Here is an 18,780-nt window from a genome sequence, read left to right as displayed (position 1 = left end):
ATAGGGGGAGTCCGACTAGGATTCCCAATCCTACTTGGAGTCCCCTTCCTTTTCCAAGAGAGGAGAGAGGGGAGGAGTAGGAGAAGGAGAAGGAAAGAGAGGGGCGCCATCCCCTCCCTAGTCCAATTCGGACTTGCCATGGGGGGGGCGCGGCCACCCTTGAGGCCCTTCTCTCCTTTCCCGTATGGCCCATTAAGGCCCACTATTTCCCCCGTCGAATTCCCGTAACTCTCCGGTACTCCGAAAAATACCTGCATCACTTGGAACCTTTCTGATGTCCGAATATAGCCTTTCAATATATTGATCTTTACGTCTCGACCATTTTGAGACTCCTCATCATGTCCTGATCTCATCCGGGACTCCGAATAACCTTCGGTACATCAAATCACATAACTCATAATACAAATCGTCATCGAACGTTAAGCATGCGGACCCTGCGGGTTCGAGAACCATGTAGACATGACCGAGACACATCTCCGGTCAATAACCAATAGCGGAACCTGGATGCTCATATTGGCTCCTATATATTCTAAGAAGATCTTTATCGGTCAAACCGCATAACAGTATACGTTGTTCCCTTTGTCATCGATATGTTATTTGCCCGAGATTCGATCGTCGGTATCCTCATACCTAGTTCAATCTCATTACCGGCAAGTCTCTTTACTCGTTCCATAATGCATCATCCCGCAACTAACTCATTAGTCACATTGCTTGCAAGGCTTATAGTTATGTGTATTACCGAGAGGGCCCAGAGATACCTCTCCGACAATCGAAGTGACAAATCCTAATCTCGATCTATGCCAACTCAACAAACACCATTGGAGACACCTGTAGATCATATTTATAATCACCCAGTTACGTTGTGACGTTTGATAGCACACAAGGTGTTCCTTCGGTATTCGGGAGTTGCATAATCTCATAGTCATAGAAACATGTATAAGTTATGAAGAAAGCAATAACAATAAACTAAACGATCATAGTGCTAAGCTAACGGATGGGTCATCTCAATCACATCATTCTCTAATGATGTGATCTCGTTTATCAAATGACAACTCATGTCTATGGTTACGAAACTTTAACCATCTTTGATTAACGAGCTAGTCAAGTAGAGGCATACTAGTGACACTCTGTTTGTCTATGTATTCACACATGTACTAAGTTTCCGGTTAATACAATTCTAGCATGAATAATAAACATTCATCATGATATAAGGAAATATAAATAACAACTTTATTATCGCCTCTAGGGCATATTTCCTTCAGTCTCCCACTTGCACTAGAGTCAATAATCTAGTTCACATCGCCATGTGATTTAACATCAATAGTTCACATCACCATGTGATTAGTTCACATCGCCATGTGACTAATAACCAAAGGGTTTTACTAGTGTCAATAATCTAGTTCACATCGCTATGTGATTAACACCCAAAGAGCACTAAGGTGTGATCATGTTTTGCTTGTGAGAGAAGCTTAGTCAATGGGTCTAACACATTCAGAGCCGCATGTATTTTGCAATTTGTCTATGTCTACAATGCTCTGCATGGAGCTACTCTAGCTAATTACTCCCACTTTCAATATTATCCAGATTGAGACTCAGAGTTAACCGAATCGGTGTAATAGCTTGCATCGGCGTAACGCTTTACAATGAACTCTTTATCACCTCCATAACCGAGAAATATCTCCTTAGTCTTCTAAGGATAATTTTGGCCGCTATCAAGTGATCCACTCCTGGATCAATATCGTACCCCCTTGCCAAACTCATGGCAAGGTACACAATAGGTTTGGTACACAACATAGCATACTTTATAGAACCTATGGCTGAGGCATAGGGAATGACTTCATTCTCTTTCTATTTTCTGCCGTGGTCGTGTTTTGAGTCTTACTCAACTTTACACCTTGCAATACAAGCAAGAACTCCTTCTTTGACTGTTCCATTTTGAACTACTTCAAAATCATGTCAAGGTATGTACTCATTGAAAAATCTTATCAAGCATCTTGATCTATCTCTATAGATCTTGATGCCCAATATGTAAGCACCTTCACCGAGGTCTTTCTTTGAAAAACTCCTTTCAAACACTCCTGTATGCTTTTCAGAAAATTCTACATCATTTCCGATCAACAATATGTCATCCACATATAATATCAGAAATGCTACAGAGCTCCCACTCACTTTCTTGTAAATACAGACTTCTCCAAAAGTCTGTATAAAACCATATGCTTTGATCACACTATCAAAGCGTATATTCCAACTCCGAGAGGCTTGCACCAGTCCATAAATGGATCGCTGGAGCTTGCACACTTTGTTAGTACCTCTTGGATCGACAAAACCTTCTGGTTGCATCATATACAACTCTTCTTTAAGATATCCATGAAGGAATACAGTTTTGACATCCATTTGCCCAATTTCAAAATCATAAAATGCGGTAATTGCTAACATGATTCGGACAGACTTAAGCATCGCTACGGGTGATAAGGTCTCATCGTAGTCAACTCCTTGAACTTGTCGAAAACCTTTCGCAACAAGTCGAGCTTTGTAGACAGTAATATTACCGTCATCGTCAGTCTTCTTCTTGCAGATCCATTTATTCTCTATGGCTCACCGATCATCGGGCAAGTCAATCAAAGTCCATACCTTGTTTTCATACATGGATCATGTCTCAGATTTCATGGCCTCAAGCCATTTCACGGAATCTGGGCTCATCATCGCTTCCTCATAGTTCGTAGGTTCATTATGGTCTAGTAGCATGACTTCCAGAACAGGATTACCGCACCACTCTGGTGCGGACCGTACTCTGGTTGACCTGCGAGGTTCGGTAGTAACTTGATCTGAAGTTTCATGATCATCATCATTAGCTTCCTCACTAATTGATGCAGGAATCACTGGAACTCATTTATGTGATGAACTACTTTCCAATTCGGGGGAAGGTACAATTACCTTATCAAGTTCTACTTTCCTCCCACTCACTTATTTTGAGAGAAACTCCTTCTTTAGAAAGGATCCATTCTTAGCAACGAATATTTTGCCTTCGGATCTGTGATAGAAGGTGTACCCAACAGTTTCCTTTGGGTATCCTATGAAGACACATTTCTTCGATTTGGGTTCGAGATTATCAGGTTGAAGCTTTTTCACATAAGCATCGCCGCCCCAAACTTTAATAAACGACAACTTAGATTTCTTGCCAAACCACAGTTCATACAGTGTTGTCTCAACAGATTTAGACGGTGCCCTATTAAACGTGAATGCAGCTGTGTCTATGCATAACCCCAAAACGATAGTGGTAAATCGGTAAGAGACATCATAGATCACACCATATCTAATAAACTACGGTTATGACGTTCGAACACACCTTTACGCTGTGGTGTTCCAGGTGGCGTGAGTTGCGAAACCATTCTACATTGTTTCAAATGAAGACCAAACTCGTAACTCAAATATTTGCCTTTGTGATCAGATCGTAGAAACTTTATTTTCTTGTTACGATGATTTTCCACTTTACTCTGAAATTCTTTGAACTTTTCAAATGTTTCAGATTTATGTTTCATTAAGTAGATATACCCATATCTGCTCAAATCATCTGTGAAGCTCAGAAAATAATGATATGCGTCGCGAGCCTCAACATTCATCGGAACATATACATCAGTATGTATTATTTCCAATAAGTTAGTGGCTCGCTCCATTGTTCCAGAGAACATAGTCTTAGTCATCTTGCCCATGAGGCATGGTTCGCAAGTATCAAGTGATTCATAATCAAGTGATTCCAAAAGCCCATCGGCATGGAGTTTCTTCATGCGCTTTACACCAATATGACCTAAACGGCGGTGCCACAAATAAGTTGCACTATCATTATTAACTTTGCATCTTTTGCCTTCAATATTATGAATATGTGTATCGCTACGATCGAGATTCAATAAACCATTTATTTTAAGTATATGACCATAGAAGGTTTTATTCATGTAAACAGAACAACAATTATTCTTTGACTTAAATGAATAACCGTATTGCAATAAGCATGATCCAATCATATTATGCTCAACGCAAACACTAAATAACATTTATTTAGGTTCAACACTAATCTCGAAGGTAGAGGTAGTATGCGATGGTGATCTTATCAACCTTGGAATCTCTTCCAACACACATCGTCACTTTGCCCTCAACTAGTCTCTGTTCATTTTGTAACTCCTGTTTCGAGTTACTAATCTTAGCAACTGAATCGGTATCAAATACCTAGGGGTTACTATGAACACTAGTAAAGTGCACATCAATAATCTGTATATCAAATATACCTTTGTTCACTTTGCCATCCTTCTTATCCGTCAAGTATTTGGGGTAGTTCCGCTTCCAGTGACCATTTCCTTTGCAGTAGAAGCACTTAGTTTCAGGCTCGAGTCTAGCTTTGGGCTTCTTCATGGGAGTGGCAATTTGCTTACCATTCTTCTTGAAGTTCCCTTTCTTTCCCTTGCCCTTATACTTGAAACTAGTGGTCTTGTCAACCATCAACACTTGATGCTTTTCTTGATTTCTACCTTCGCCGATTTCAGCATCGCGAAGAGCTCGGGGAATCGTTTTCGTCATCCCTTGCATATTATAGTTCATCACAAAGTTCCAGTAACTTGGTGATAGTGACTAGAGAACTCTGTCAATCACTATCTTATCTGGAAGATTAACTCCCACTTGATTCAAGCGATTTTAGTGCCCAGACATTCTGAGCACATGCTCATTGGTTGAGCTATTCTCCTCCATCTTGTAGGCAAAGTATTTGTCGGAGGTCTCATACCTCTTGACTTGGGCATGAGTCTGTAATACAAATTTCAGCTCTTGGAACATCTTATATGTTCCATGGCGTTCAAAACGTTTTTGAAGTCCCGGTTCTAAGCCGTAAAGCATGGTGCACTAAACTATCAAGTAGTCATCATACCGAGCTTTGCCAAACGTTCATAACGTCTGCATCTGCTCCTGCAATAGGTCTGTCACCTAGCGGTGCATCAAGGACACAATTCTTCTGTGCAGCAATGAGGATAATCCTCAGATCACGGACCTAGTCCGCATCATTGCTACTATCATCTTTCAACTTATTTTTCTCTAGGAACATATCAAAGAATAAATCAGGGAGCTATACGCGAGCTATTGATCTACAACATAGATATGCAAAATACTATCAGGTACTAAGTTCATGATAAATTAAAGTTCAATTAATCATATTACTTAAGAACTCCCACTTAGATAGACATACCTCTAATCATCTAAGTGATCATGTGATCCACATCAACTAAACCATGTCCGATCATCACGTGAGATGGAGTAGTTTTCAATGGTGAACATCACTATGTTGATCATATCTACTATATGATTCAAGCTCGACCTTTCGGTCTCAGTGCTCCGAGGCCATATCTGCATATGCTAGGCTAGTCAAGTTTAACCCGAGTATTCTGCTTGTGCAAAACTGGCTTGCACCCGTTGTATGTGAACGTAGAGCTTATCACACCCGATCATCACGTGGTGTGTCAGCACGAAGAACTGTCGCAACGGTGCATACTCAGGGAGAACACTTATACCTTGAAATTTTAGTAAGGGATCATCTCATAACGCTACCGTCGTACTAAGCAAAATAAGATGCATAAAAGATAAACATCACATGCAATCAAAATATGTGACATGATATGGCCATCATCATCTTGTGCTTTTGATCTTCATCTCCAAAGTATCCTCATGATCTCCATCGTCACCGGCATGACACCATGATCTCCATCATCTTGATATTTATCAACGTGTCATCACATGGTCGTCTTGCCAACTATTGCTTTTGCAACTATTGCTATCGCATAGCGATAAAGTAAAGCAATTATATGGCGCTTGCATCTTATGCAATAAAGAGACAACCATAAGGCTCCTGCCAGTTGCCGATAACTTTAACAAAACATGATCATCTCATACAACAATTTATATCTCATCACGTCTTGACCATATCACATCACAACATGCCCTGCAAAAACAAGTTAGACGTCCTCTACTTTGTTGTTGCAAGTTTTACGTGGCTGCCACGGGCTTAGCAAGAAGCATTCTTACCTATGCATCAAAACCACAATGAGTTTTCGTCAAGTGTGCTATTTTAACCTTCAATAAGGACCGGGCGTAGTCACACTCGATTCAACTAAAGTTGGAGAAACAGACACCCACTAGCCACCTGTGTGTGAAGCACGGCGGTAGAACTAGTCTCATGAATGCGGTCATGTAATGTCGGTCTGGGCCGCTTCATCCAACAATATCGCCGAATCAAATTATGATATGCTGGTAAGCAGTATGACTATTATCGCCCACAACTCTTTGTGTTCTACTCGTGCATATAACATCTACGCATAGACCTAGCTCACATGCCACTGTTGGGGAACGCAGTATTTCAAAAAAAATCCCACGATCATGCAAGATCTATCTAAGAGATGCATAGCAACGAGAAGGGAGAGTGTGTATACATACCCTCGTAGACCGAAAGCGGAAGGGTTAAGTAACGCGGTTGATGTAGTCGAACGTCTTCGTGATCCAACCGATCAAGTATTGAATGCACGGCACCTCCGCGAGCTGCACACATTCAGCTCGGTGACATCCCTCGAACTCTAGATCAAGCTGAGGACAAGGGAGAGTTTCATCAGTATGACCGCGTGTTGACGGTGATGATGAAGTTACCGATGCAGGGCTTCACCTAAGCACTACAACAATATGACCGAGGTGGAAATCTGTGGAGGGGGGCACCACACACGGCTAAGAAATCAAGTTGTGTGTCTATGGGTGCCCCCTTGCCCGCGTATATAAAGGAGGGAGGAAGAGAAGGCCCGCCTAGGAGGGGCGCACTCATAGGGGGAGTCCAACTAGGATTCCCAATCCTAGTTGGGAGTCCTCTTCCTTTTCCAAGAGAGGAGAGAGGGAAGGAGTAGGAGAGGGAGAAGGAAAGAGAGGGGGGTGCCGCCCCTTCCCTAGTCCAATTCGGACTTGCCATGGGGGGGCCACCCCTTGAGGCCCTTCTCTCCTTTCCCGTATGGCCCATTAAGGCCCACTACTTCCCCCGGAGAATTCCCGTAACTCTCCGGTACTCCGAAAAATACCCAAATCACTCAGAACCTTTCCGATGTCCGAATATAGCCTTCCAATATATCAGTCTTTACGTCTTGACCATTTCGAGACTCCTCGTCATGTCCATGATCTCATCCGAGACTCCGAACAACCTTCGGTACATCAAATCACATAACTCATAATACAAATCATCATCGAACGTTAAGTGTGCGGGCCCTACGGGTTCGAGAACCATGTAGACATGACCGAGACACATCTCCGGTCAATAACCAATAGCGGAACCTAGATGCTCATATTGGCTCCTACATATTCTACGAAGATCTTTACGGTCAAACCGCATAACAGTATACGTTGTTCCCTTTGTCATCGATATGTTACTTGCCCGAGATTCGGTCGTCGGTATCCTCATACCTAGTTCAATCTCGTTACCGACAAGTCTCTTTACTCGTTCCGTAATGCATCATCTCGCAGGTAGTCACATTGCTTGCAAGGCTTATAGTGATGTGCATTACCGAGAGGGCCCAGAGATACCTCTCCGACAATCGGAGTGACAAATCATAATCTCGATCTATGCCAACTCAACAAACACCATTGGAGACACCTGTAGAGCATCTTTATAAACACCCAATTACGTTGTGACGTTTGATAGCACACAAGGTGTTCCTCCGGCATTCGGGAGTTGCGTAATCTCATAGTCATAGGAACATGTATAAGTTATGAAGAAAGCAATAGCAATAAAGTAAAAGATCATAGTGCTAAGCTAATGAATGGGTCATGTCAATCACATCATTATCTAATGATGTGATCCCGTTTATCAAATGACAACTCATGTATATGGTTAGGAAACTTTAACCATCTTTGATTAACGAGCTAGTCAAGTAAAGGCATACTAGTGACACTCTGTTTGTCTATGTATTCTCACATGTACTAAGTTTCCGGTTAATACAATTCTAGCTTGAATAATAAACATTCATCATGATATAAGGAAATATAAATAAAAACTTTATTATTGCCTCTAGGTCATATTTCCTTCAGATGACGCCCCTCGAACTCTTGATCCAATTGAGGCCGAGGGAGAGTTCCGTCAGCACAACGACATGGTGACGGTGATGATGAAGTTACCAACGCAGGGCTTCGCCTAAGCACTACAACAATATGACCGAGGTGTGTAACTGTGGAGGGGGGCACCGCACATGGCTAAAAGATCAACTTGTGTGTTCTAGGGTGCCCCCTGCCCCGTATATAAAGGAGGGAGGGGGAGGCCGGCCGGCCCTAGGGGCGCGCCCAAGGAGAGGGAGTCCTACTAGGATTACCAATCCTAGTAGGATTCCTCCACAAGGAAGGGGGGGGGAGGAAGGAGAGGGACTAGGAAAGGGGGGCGCCGCCCCCTTCCCTTGTTCAATTCGGACTGCAAGGGGGGGCGCACGGCCTACCCTGGCTGCCCTCCTCTCTCTCCAACAAGTCCCATTGTGGCCCATTAGTAACCCCGGGGGGTTCCGGTAACCCCTCCGGCACTCCATTTTTACCCGAAACTATCTGGAACACTTCCGGTGTACGAATAACATGGTCCAATATATCAATCTTTATGTCTCGACCATTTCGAGACTCCTCGTCATGTCCGTGATCTCGTGCGGGACTCCGAACAACCTTTGGTCATCAAATCACATAAACTCATAATACAAATCGTCATCGAACGTTAAGCGTGCGGACCCTACGGGTTCGAGAACAATGTAGACATGACCGAGACACATCTTCGGTCAATAACCAATAGCGGAACCTGGATGCTCATATTGGCTCCTACATATTCTACGAAGATCTTTATCAGTCAAACTGCAAAACAACATACATTGTTCCCTTTGTCATCGGTATGTTACTTGCCCGAGATTCGATCATCGGTATCATCATACCTAGTTCAATCTCGTTAACGACAAGCCTCTTTACTCATTCCGTAATGTATCATCCCATAACTAACTCATTAGTCACATTTCTTGCAAGGCTTATAGCGATGAGCATTACCGAGAGGGCCCAGAGATACCTCTCCGACATTCGAGTGACAAATCCTAATCTCGATCTATGCCAAGTCAACAAACACCATCGTAGACACCTGTAGAGCATCTTTATAATCACCCAGTTATGTTGTGACGTTTGATAGCACACAAGGCGTTCCTCTGGTATTCAGGAGTTGCATAATCTCATAGTCCGAGGAACATGTATATGTCATGAAGAAAGCAATAGAAAAACTAAATGATCATTATGCTAAGCTAACAGATGGGTCTTGTCCATCACATCATTCTCTAACGATGTGATCCCATTCATCAAATGACAACACATGTCTATGGCTAGGAAACTTAACCATCTTTGATTAACGAGCTAGTCAAGTAGAGGCACACTAGGGACACTCTGTTTGTCTATTTATCCACACATGTACTAAGTTTCCAGTTAATAAAATTCTAGCATGAATAATAAACATTTATCATGATATAAGGAAATAAAAATAACAACTTTATTATTGCCTCTAGGGCATATTTCCTTCAGTCTCCCACTTGCACTAGAGTCAGTAATCTAGATTACATAGTAATGATTCTAACACCCATGGAGTCTTGGTGTTGATCATGTTTTGCTCGTGAGAGAGGCTTAGTCAACGGGTCTGCAACATTCAGATCCGTATGTATCTTGCAAATCTCTATGTCTCCCTCCTTGACTTGATCACGGATGGAATTGAAGCGTCTCTTGATGTGCTTGGTTCTGTTGTGAAATCTGGATACCTTTGCCAAGGCAATTGCACCAGTATTGTCCCAAAAGATTTTCATTGGACCCGATGCACTAGGTATTACACCTAGATCGGATATGAACTCCTTCATCCAGATTCCTTCATTTGCTACTTCCAAAGTGCTACCTCTTGAGCACTGCGTTGGTTTTCCCTTGGAGAGGAAAGGGTGATGCAGCAAAGTAGCGTAAGTATTTCCCTCAGTTTTTGAGAACCAAGGTATCAATCTAGTAGGAGGCCACGCACGAGTCCCTCGCACCTACACAAACAAATAAACTCCTCGCAACCAACACAATAAAGGGGTTGTCAATCCCTTCACGGTCACTTACGAAAGTGAGATCTGATAGATATGATAAGATAATATTTTTGGTATTTTTATGATAAAGATGCAAAGTAAAGAAAGCAAAATAAACGGAAAAGGAAATAGCTTGTTTACGGAAGATTAATGAAAATAGACCCGGGGGCCATAGGTTTCACTAGTCTTCTCTCGAGAGCATAAGTATTATGGTGGGTAAACAAATTACTGTTGAGCAATTGATAAAATTGAGCATAGTTATGATAATATCTAGGTATGATCATGTATATAGGCATCACGTCCGAGACAAGTAGACCGACTCCTGCCTGCATCTACTACTATTACTCCACACATCGACTGCTATCCAGCATGCATCTAGAGTATTAAGTTCAAAAGAACAGAGTAACGCTTTAAGCAAGATGACATGATGTAGAGGGATAAACTCATGCAATATGAAATAAACCCCATCTTGTTATCCTCGATGGCAACAATACAATACGTGCCTTACTGCCCCTACTGTCACTGGTAAAGGACACCGCAAGATTGAACCCAAAGCCAAGCACTTCTCCCATTGCAAGAAAGATCAATCTAGTAGGCCAAACCAAACTGATAATTCGAAGAGACTTGCAAAGATATCTAGTCATACATAAAAGAATTCAGAGAAGATTCAAATATTGTTCATAGATAAACTTGATCATAAACCCACAATTCATCTATCTCAACAATCACACTGCAAAAGAAGATTACATCGAATAGATCTCCACAAGAGAGGGGGAGAACTTTGTATTGAGATCCAAAAAGAGAGAAGAAGCCATCTAGCTAATAACTATGGACCTGAAGGTCTGAAGTAAACTACTCACACTTCATCAGAGAGGCTATGGTGTTGATGTAGAAGCCTTCTGTGATCGATGCCCCCTCCGGCGGAACTCCGGAAAAGGCCCCAAGATGGGATCTCACGGATACAGAAAGTTACGGTGGTGGAATTAGGGTTTTGGCTCCGTATCTGGTAGTTTGGGGGTACGTAGGTATATATAGGAGGAAGAAGTATGTCGGTGGAGCAACGTGGGCCCCATGAGGGTGGAGGGCGTGCCTGGGGGGGGGGTAGGCGCACCCCCTACCTCGTGCCCTCCTGGTTGCTTCTTGACGTAGGGTCCAAGTCCTCTAGATCATGTTCGTTCTGAAAATCACGTTCCCGAAGGTTTCATTCCGTTTGGACTCCATTTGATATTCTTTTTTTGCGAAACCCTGAAATAGGAAAAAAACATCAATTCTGGGCTGGGCCTCCGGTCAATAGGTTAGTCCCAAAAATAATATAAAAGTGTATAATAAAGCCCAATAATGTCCAAAACAGGATATAATATAGCATGTAACAATAAAAAATTATAGATACATTGGAGACGTATCAAGCATCCCCAAGCTTAATTCATGCTCGTCCTCGAGTAGGTAAATGATAAAAACAGAATTTTTGATGTGGAATGCTACTTGGCATAATTTCAATGTAATTCTCTTAATTGTGGTATGAATATTCAGATCCGAAAGATTCAAGACAAAAGTTTAATATTGACACAGAAATAATAATACTTCAAGCATACTAACTAAGCAATTATGTCTTCTCAAAATAACATTGCCAAAGAAAGTTATCCCTACAAAATCATATAGTCTGGCTATGCTCTATCTTCACCACACAAAGTATTTAAATCATGCACAACCTCGATGGCAAGCCAAGCAATTGTCTCATACTTTTGGTGTTCTCAAACTTTTTCAATCTTCACGCAATACATGAGCGTGAGCCATGGACATAGCACTACATGTGGAATAGAATGGTGGTTGTGGAGAAGATAAAAAGGGAGAAGATAGTCTCACATCAACTAGGCGTATCAACGGGCTATGGAGATGCCCATTAATAGATATCAATGTGAGTGAGTAGGGATTGCCATGCAACGGATGCACTAGAGCTATAAGTATATGAAAGCTCAACAAAAAGAACTAAGTGGGTGTGCATCCAACTCGCTTGCTCACGAAGACCTAGGGCATTTTGAGGAAGCCCATCATTGGAATATACAAGCCAAGTTCTATAATGAAAAATTCCCACTAGTATATGAAAGTGATAACATAGGAGACTCTCTATCATGAAGATCATGGTGCTACTTTGAAGCACAAGTGTGGTAAAAGGATAGTAGCATTGTCCCTTATCTCTTTTTCTCTCTCTCACACACACATATATATATTATTTGGGCCTTTTCTCTTTTTTTATGGCCTCTTTTTTTTCGTCCGAAGTCTCATCCCGACTTGTGGGGGAATCAGAGTCTCCATCATCCTTTCATCACTTGGGACAATGCTCTATAATGATGATCATCACACTTTATTTACTTACAACTCAAGAATTACAACTCGATACTTAGAACAAGATATGACTCTATATGAATGCCTCCAGCGGTGTACCGGGATGTGCAATGATGCATGAGTGACATGTATGAAAGAATTATGAATGGTGGCTTTGCCACAAATACGATGTCAACTACATGATCATGCAAAGCAATATGACAATGATGGAGCGTGTCATAATAACGGAATGGTGGAAAGTTGCATGGCAATATATCTCGGAATGGCTATGGAAATGCCATAATAGGTAGGTATGGTGGCTGTTTTGAGGAAGGTATATGGTGGGTGTATGATACCGGTGAAAGGTGTGCGGTATTAGAGAGGCTAGCAATGGTGAAAGGGTGAGAGTGCGTATAATCCATGGACTCAACATTAGTCATAAAGAACTCATATATTTATTGCAAAAATCTATTAGTTATCGAAACAAAGTACTACGCGCATGCTCCTAGGGGGATAGATTGGTAGGAAAAGACCATCGCTCGTCCCCGACCGCCACTCATAAGGAAGACAATCAATAAATAAATCATGCTCCGACTTCATCACATAACGGTTCACCATACGTGCATGCTACGGGAATCACGAACTTCAACACAAGATTTTCTCAAATTCACAACTACTCAACTAGCACGACTCTAGTATTACCATCTCCAAATCTCAAAACAATTATCAAGTATCAAACTTCTCATAGTATTCAACACACTCATAAGAATTTTTTTATTAATCTTGAATGCCTAACATAATTAAAGCAAATTACCATGCTGTTTTGTAGGACTCTCAAAATAATCTAAGTAAAGCATGAGAGAACAATAGTTTTTATAAAACAAATCCACCATCGTGCCCTAAAAGATATAAATGAAGCATTAGAGCAAAAACTATATAACTCAAAAGATATAAGTGAAGCACATAGAGTATTCTAACAATTTCCGAATCATGCGTGTCTCTCTCAAAAGGTGTGTACAGCAAGGATGATTGTGGAAAACTAAAAAATAAAGACTCAAATAATACAAGACGCTCCAAGCAAAACACATATCATGTGGTAAATAAAAATATAGCTCCAAGTAAAGTTACCGATGGAAGTAGACGAAAGAGGGGATGCCTTCCGGGGCATCCCCAAGCTTGGGATTTTAGGTGTCCTTAGATTATCTTGGGGTGCCATGGGCATCCCCAAGCTTAGGCCCTTGCCACTCCTTATTCCATAATCCATCAAATCTTTCACCCAAAACTTGAAAACTTCACAACCCAAAACTTAAAGTAGAAAATCTCGTGAGCTCCGTTAGCGAAAGAAAACAAAACACCACTTCAAGGTACTGTAATGAACACATTCTTTATTTATATTGGTGTTAAACCTAATGTATTCCAACTTCTCTATGGTTTATAAACTCTTTTACTAGCCATAGATTCATCAAAATAAGCAAACAACACACGAAAAACAGAATCTGTCAAAAACAGAACAGTATGTAGTAATCTGTAGCTAACGCAAGTTCTGGAACCCCAAAAATTCTAAAATAAATTTCTGGACGTGAGGAATTTATCTATTAATCATATGCAAAAATAATTAACTAAATAGAACTTTGCAAATAAAAATGGCAGCAATTCTCGTGAGTGCTAAAGTTTCTGTTTTTTACAGCAAGATTAAAAAGACTTTCCCCAAGTCTTCCCAACGCTTCTACTTGGCACAAACACTATTAAACACAAAAAACATAACCAAAATAGAGGATAGATAAATTATTTATTACTAAACAGTAGCAAAAAGCAAGGAATAAAAAAATTTGGGTTGCCTCCCAACAAGCGCTATCGTTTAACGCCCCTAGCTAGACATAAAAGCAAGGATAGATCTAGGTATTGCCATAATAGGATAGATTATTAAAACTCATTTCATATTCTCTATGTTCGGAAACAAGTTTTCTTTGAGGAAAGCAAAAGTAATCAAAATGGCTAAATTTAATGGGACCAAAGTCCCCAAGATCAACTTTAGGAGGTATACGTTCCTCCTTTGGCCCTTCGTATTGCACAACCAATTCATCATTATAAGCATTCTTTCAACAGAACTTTGTGAGCCTATACTCGAGAGAATATCCTAACTCATTATTTCGAATAGCCAAATAATTATTAAGTTCAGAAATTCTATCAACTAGAACATTGGTAGGAACCCTTTTTCTAAGATTTTCATTGAAAGCAACAAAGTCTAGAGATTGAAACGCATTATTTCTTCTTGATCAAAAAGGATAGCCTCTATGGGAGGACAGCCGGCGTCCACCCTATAATGCGCAAAGATTTCTTTGGCCTCTTTTATTATAAATCTAAACTCATGAGCTAAAAAGATAGTAGCGGCACGCTTAACAGAAGAATGCTCAATATTAGAAAATTCTAGGAAAATCCTTTGTATGCAAGGATGCATGTGCATAAATTGTCTTTCAAGTTCAACTACAAGCATGGCAATAGTGTCTGCAATACTACTAGTTCTATGAAGAATAGAACTACCCATAGAAGGCAAAGCACCGACACAAGTAAAGAAATCTTGGATAACTCCTTTTCCAATAATATTACACTACCAATTTGGAACTTTTTTGTATGTAAGATAGGGGGTTCTTCAGCAGGAGCATCAGAATTTTCCATGATATTATTATTGTCCATATCGACAATAGTTTCCCCAATTTCAGACATAACAGAAGAAAGTGCAAGGGGTAAAAAGAAGGAGCAAGGCGAACGGAAAGAGGGGGCGAATAAAACGGCAAGGGTGAAGTGGGGGAGAGGAAAACGAGAGGCAAATGGCAAATAATGTAATGCGAGAGATAAGGGTTTGTGATGGGTACTTGGTATATTGACTTTTGCGTAGACTCCCCGGCAACGGCGCCAGAAATCCTTCTTGCTACCTCTTGAGCACTGCGTTGGTTTTCCCTTGAAGAGGAAAGGGTGATGCAGCAAAGTAGCGTAAGTGTTTCCCTCAGTTTTTGAGAACCAAGGTATCAATCCAGTAGGAGGCCACGCGCGAGTCCCTCACACCCACACAAACAAATAAACTCCTCGCAACCAACACAATAAAGGGATTGTCAATCCCTTCAAGGTCACTTACGAAAGTGAGATCTGATAGATATGATAAGATAATATTTTTGGTATTTTTATGATAAAGATGCAAAGTAAAGAAAGCAAAATAAACGGAAAAGGAAATAGCTTGTTGACGGAAGATTAATGAAAATAGACCCGGGGGCCATAGGTTTCACTAGTCTTCTCTCGAGAGCATAAGTATTATGGTGGGTAAACAAATTACTGTTGAGCAATTGACAGAATTGAGCATAGTTATGATAATATCTAGGTATGATCATGTATATAGGCATCACGTCCGAGACAAGTAGACCGACTCCTGCCTGCATCTACTACTATTACTCCACACATCGACTGCTATCCAGCATGCATCTAGAGTATTAAGTTCAAAAGAACAGAGTAACGCTTTAAGCAAGATGACATGATGTAGAGGGATAAACTCATGCAATATGAAATAAACCCCATCTTGTTATCCTCGATGGCAACAATACAATACGTGCCTTGCTGCCCCTACTGTCACTGGTAAAGGACATCGCAAGATTGAACCCAAAGCTAAGCACTTCTCCCATTGCAAGAAAGATCAATCTAGTAGGCCAAACCAAACTGATAATTCGAAGAGACTTGCAAAGATATCCAGTCATACATAAAAGAATTCAGAGAAGATTCAAATATTGTTCATAGATAAACTTGATCATAAACCCACAATTCATCTGTCTCAACAAACACACCGCAAAACAAGATTACATCGAATAGATCTCCACAAGAGAGGGGGAGAACTTTGTATCGAGATCCAAAAAGAGAGAAGAAGCCATCTAGCTAATAACTATGGACCCGAAGGTCTGAAGTAAACTACTCACACTTCATCGGAGAGGCTATGGTGTTGATGTAGAAGCCCTCCGTGATCGATGCCCCCTCCGGCGGAGCTCCGGAAAAGGCCCCAAGATGGGATCTCACGGATACAGAAAGTTACGGTGGTGAAATTAGGGTTTTGGCTCTGTATCTGGTAGTTTGGGGGTACGTAGGTATATGTAGGAGGAAGAAGTACGTCGATGGAGCAACGTGGGCCCCACGAGGGTGGAGGGCGCGCCTGGTGGGGGCAGGCGCGCCCCCTACCTCGTGCCCTCCTGGTTGCTTTCTTGACGTAGGGTCCAAGTCCTCTAGATCATGTTCGTTCCGAAAATCACATTCCCGAAGGTTTCATTCCGTTTGGACTCCGTTTGATATTCTTTTTCTGCGAAACCCTGAAATAGGAAAAAACAACAATTCTGGGCTGGGCCTCCGGTTAATAGGTTAGTCCCAAAAATAATATAAAAGTGTATAATAAAGCCCAATAATGTCCAGAACAGGATATAATATAGCATGGAACAATAAAAAATTATAGATACGTTGGAGACGTATCATGAAGCAGCTATGTACTCCGCTTCACACGTAGTTCCCGCCACGACGCTCTGCTTAGAACTGCACCAACTGACAGCTCCACCATTCATTAAAAATACGTATCCGGTTTGTGACTTAGAGTCATCCGGATCGGTGTCAAAGCTTGTATCGATGTAATCGTTTACGACGAGCTCTTTGTCACCTCCATAAACGAGAAACATGTCCTTAGTCCTTTTCAGGTATTTCAGGATGTTCTTGACCGTTGTCTAGTGATCCACTCCTAGATTACTTTGGTACCTCCCTGCTAAACTAATAACAAGGCACACATCAGGTTTGGTACAAAGCATTGCATACATGATAGAACCTATGGCTGGGGCATAGGGAATGACTTTCAGTTTCTCTCTATCTTCTCCAATGGTCGGGCATTGAGTCTGACTCAACTTCACGCCTTGTAACACAGGCAAGAACCCTTTATTTGCCTGATCCATTTTGAACTTCTTCAAAACTTTATCAAGGTATGTGCTTTGTGAAAGTCCAATTAAGCGTCTTGATCTATCTCTATAGCTCTTGATGCCCAATATATAAGCAGCTTCATCGAGGTCTTTCATTGAATTCTTATTGAAGCATCCTTTTATGCTATTCGGAAATTCAGTATCATTTCCAATCAACAATATGACATCCACATATAATATCAGAAATGCTACGGAGCTCCCACTCACTTTCTTGTAAATACAAGCTTCTCCAAAAGTTTGTATAAAACCATGTGCTTTGATCACACTATCAAAGCGTGTAGTCCAACTCCGAGAGGCTTGCACCAGTCCATAAATGGATCGCTGGAGCTTGCACACTTTGTTAGCACCTTTTGGATCGACAAAACCTTCTGGTTGCATCATATACAACTCTTCTTTGGGATATCCATTAAGGAATGCAGTTTTGACATCCATTTGCCAAATTTCATAATCATAAAATGCGGCAATTGCTAACATGATTCGGACAGACTTAAGCATCACTGTGGGTGAGAAGGTCTCATCATAGTCAACTCCTTGAACTTGTCGAAAACCTTTCGCAACAAGTCGAGCTTTGTAGACAGTAATATTACCGTCGGCGTCAGTCTTTTCTCGATGATCCATTTATTCTCTATGGCTTGCCGATCATCGGGCAAGTCAACCAAAGTCGACACTTTGTTCTCATACATGGATCCCATCTTAGATTTCATGGCCTCTAGCCATTTTGCGGAATCTGGGCTCATCATCGCTTCCTCATAGTTCATAGGTTCGTCATGGTCAAGTAACATGACCTCCGGAACAGGATTACCGCACTACTCTGGTGCGGATCTTACTCTGGTTGACCTACGAGGTTCGGTAGTAACTTGATCAGATTTTTCATGATCATCATCATTAGCTCCCTCACTAATTGGTGTAGGAGTCACTGGAACTGATTTCTGTGATGAACTACTTTCCAATAAGGGAGAAGGTACAGTTAACTCATCAAGTTCTACTTTCTTCCAACTCACTTCTCTCGAGAGAAACTCATTCTCTAGAAAGGATCCATTCTTAGCAACGAATATCCTGCCTTCGGATCTGTGATAGAAGGTGTACCAACAGTCTCCTTTGGGTATTCTATGAAGACACATTTCTCCGATTTGGGTCCGAGCTTATCAGGTTGAAGCTTTTTCACATAAGCATCGCAACCCCAAACTTTAAGAAACGACAACTTGGGTTTCTTGCCAAACCACAGTTCATATGGTGTCGTCTCAACGGATTTCGATGGTGCCCTATTTAACGTGAATGTAGCTATCTCTAAAGCATAACCCCAAAATGATAGCGGTAAATCAGTAAGAGACATCATACATCCCACC

This window comes from Triticum urartu, chromosome 4, assembly GCF_003073215.2.
Source record: "Triticum urartu cultivar G1812 chromosome 4, Tu2.1, whole genome shotgun sequence".
In the NCBI taxonomy this organism is placed as follows: Eukaryota; Viridiplantae; Streptophyta; class Magnoliopsida; order Poales; family Poaceae; genus Triticum; species Triticum urartu.
This window is presented reverse-complemented; position numbering follows the sequence as displayed.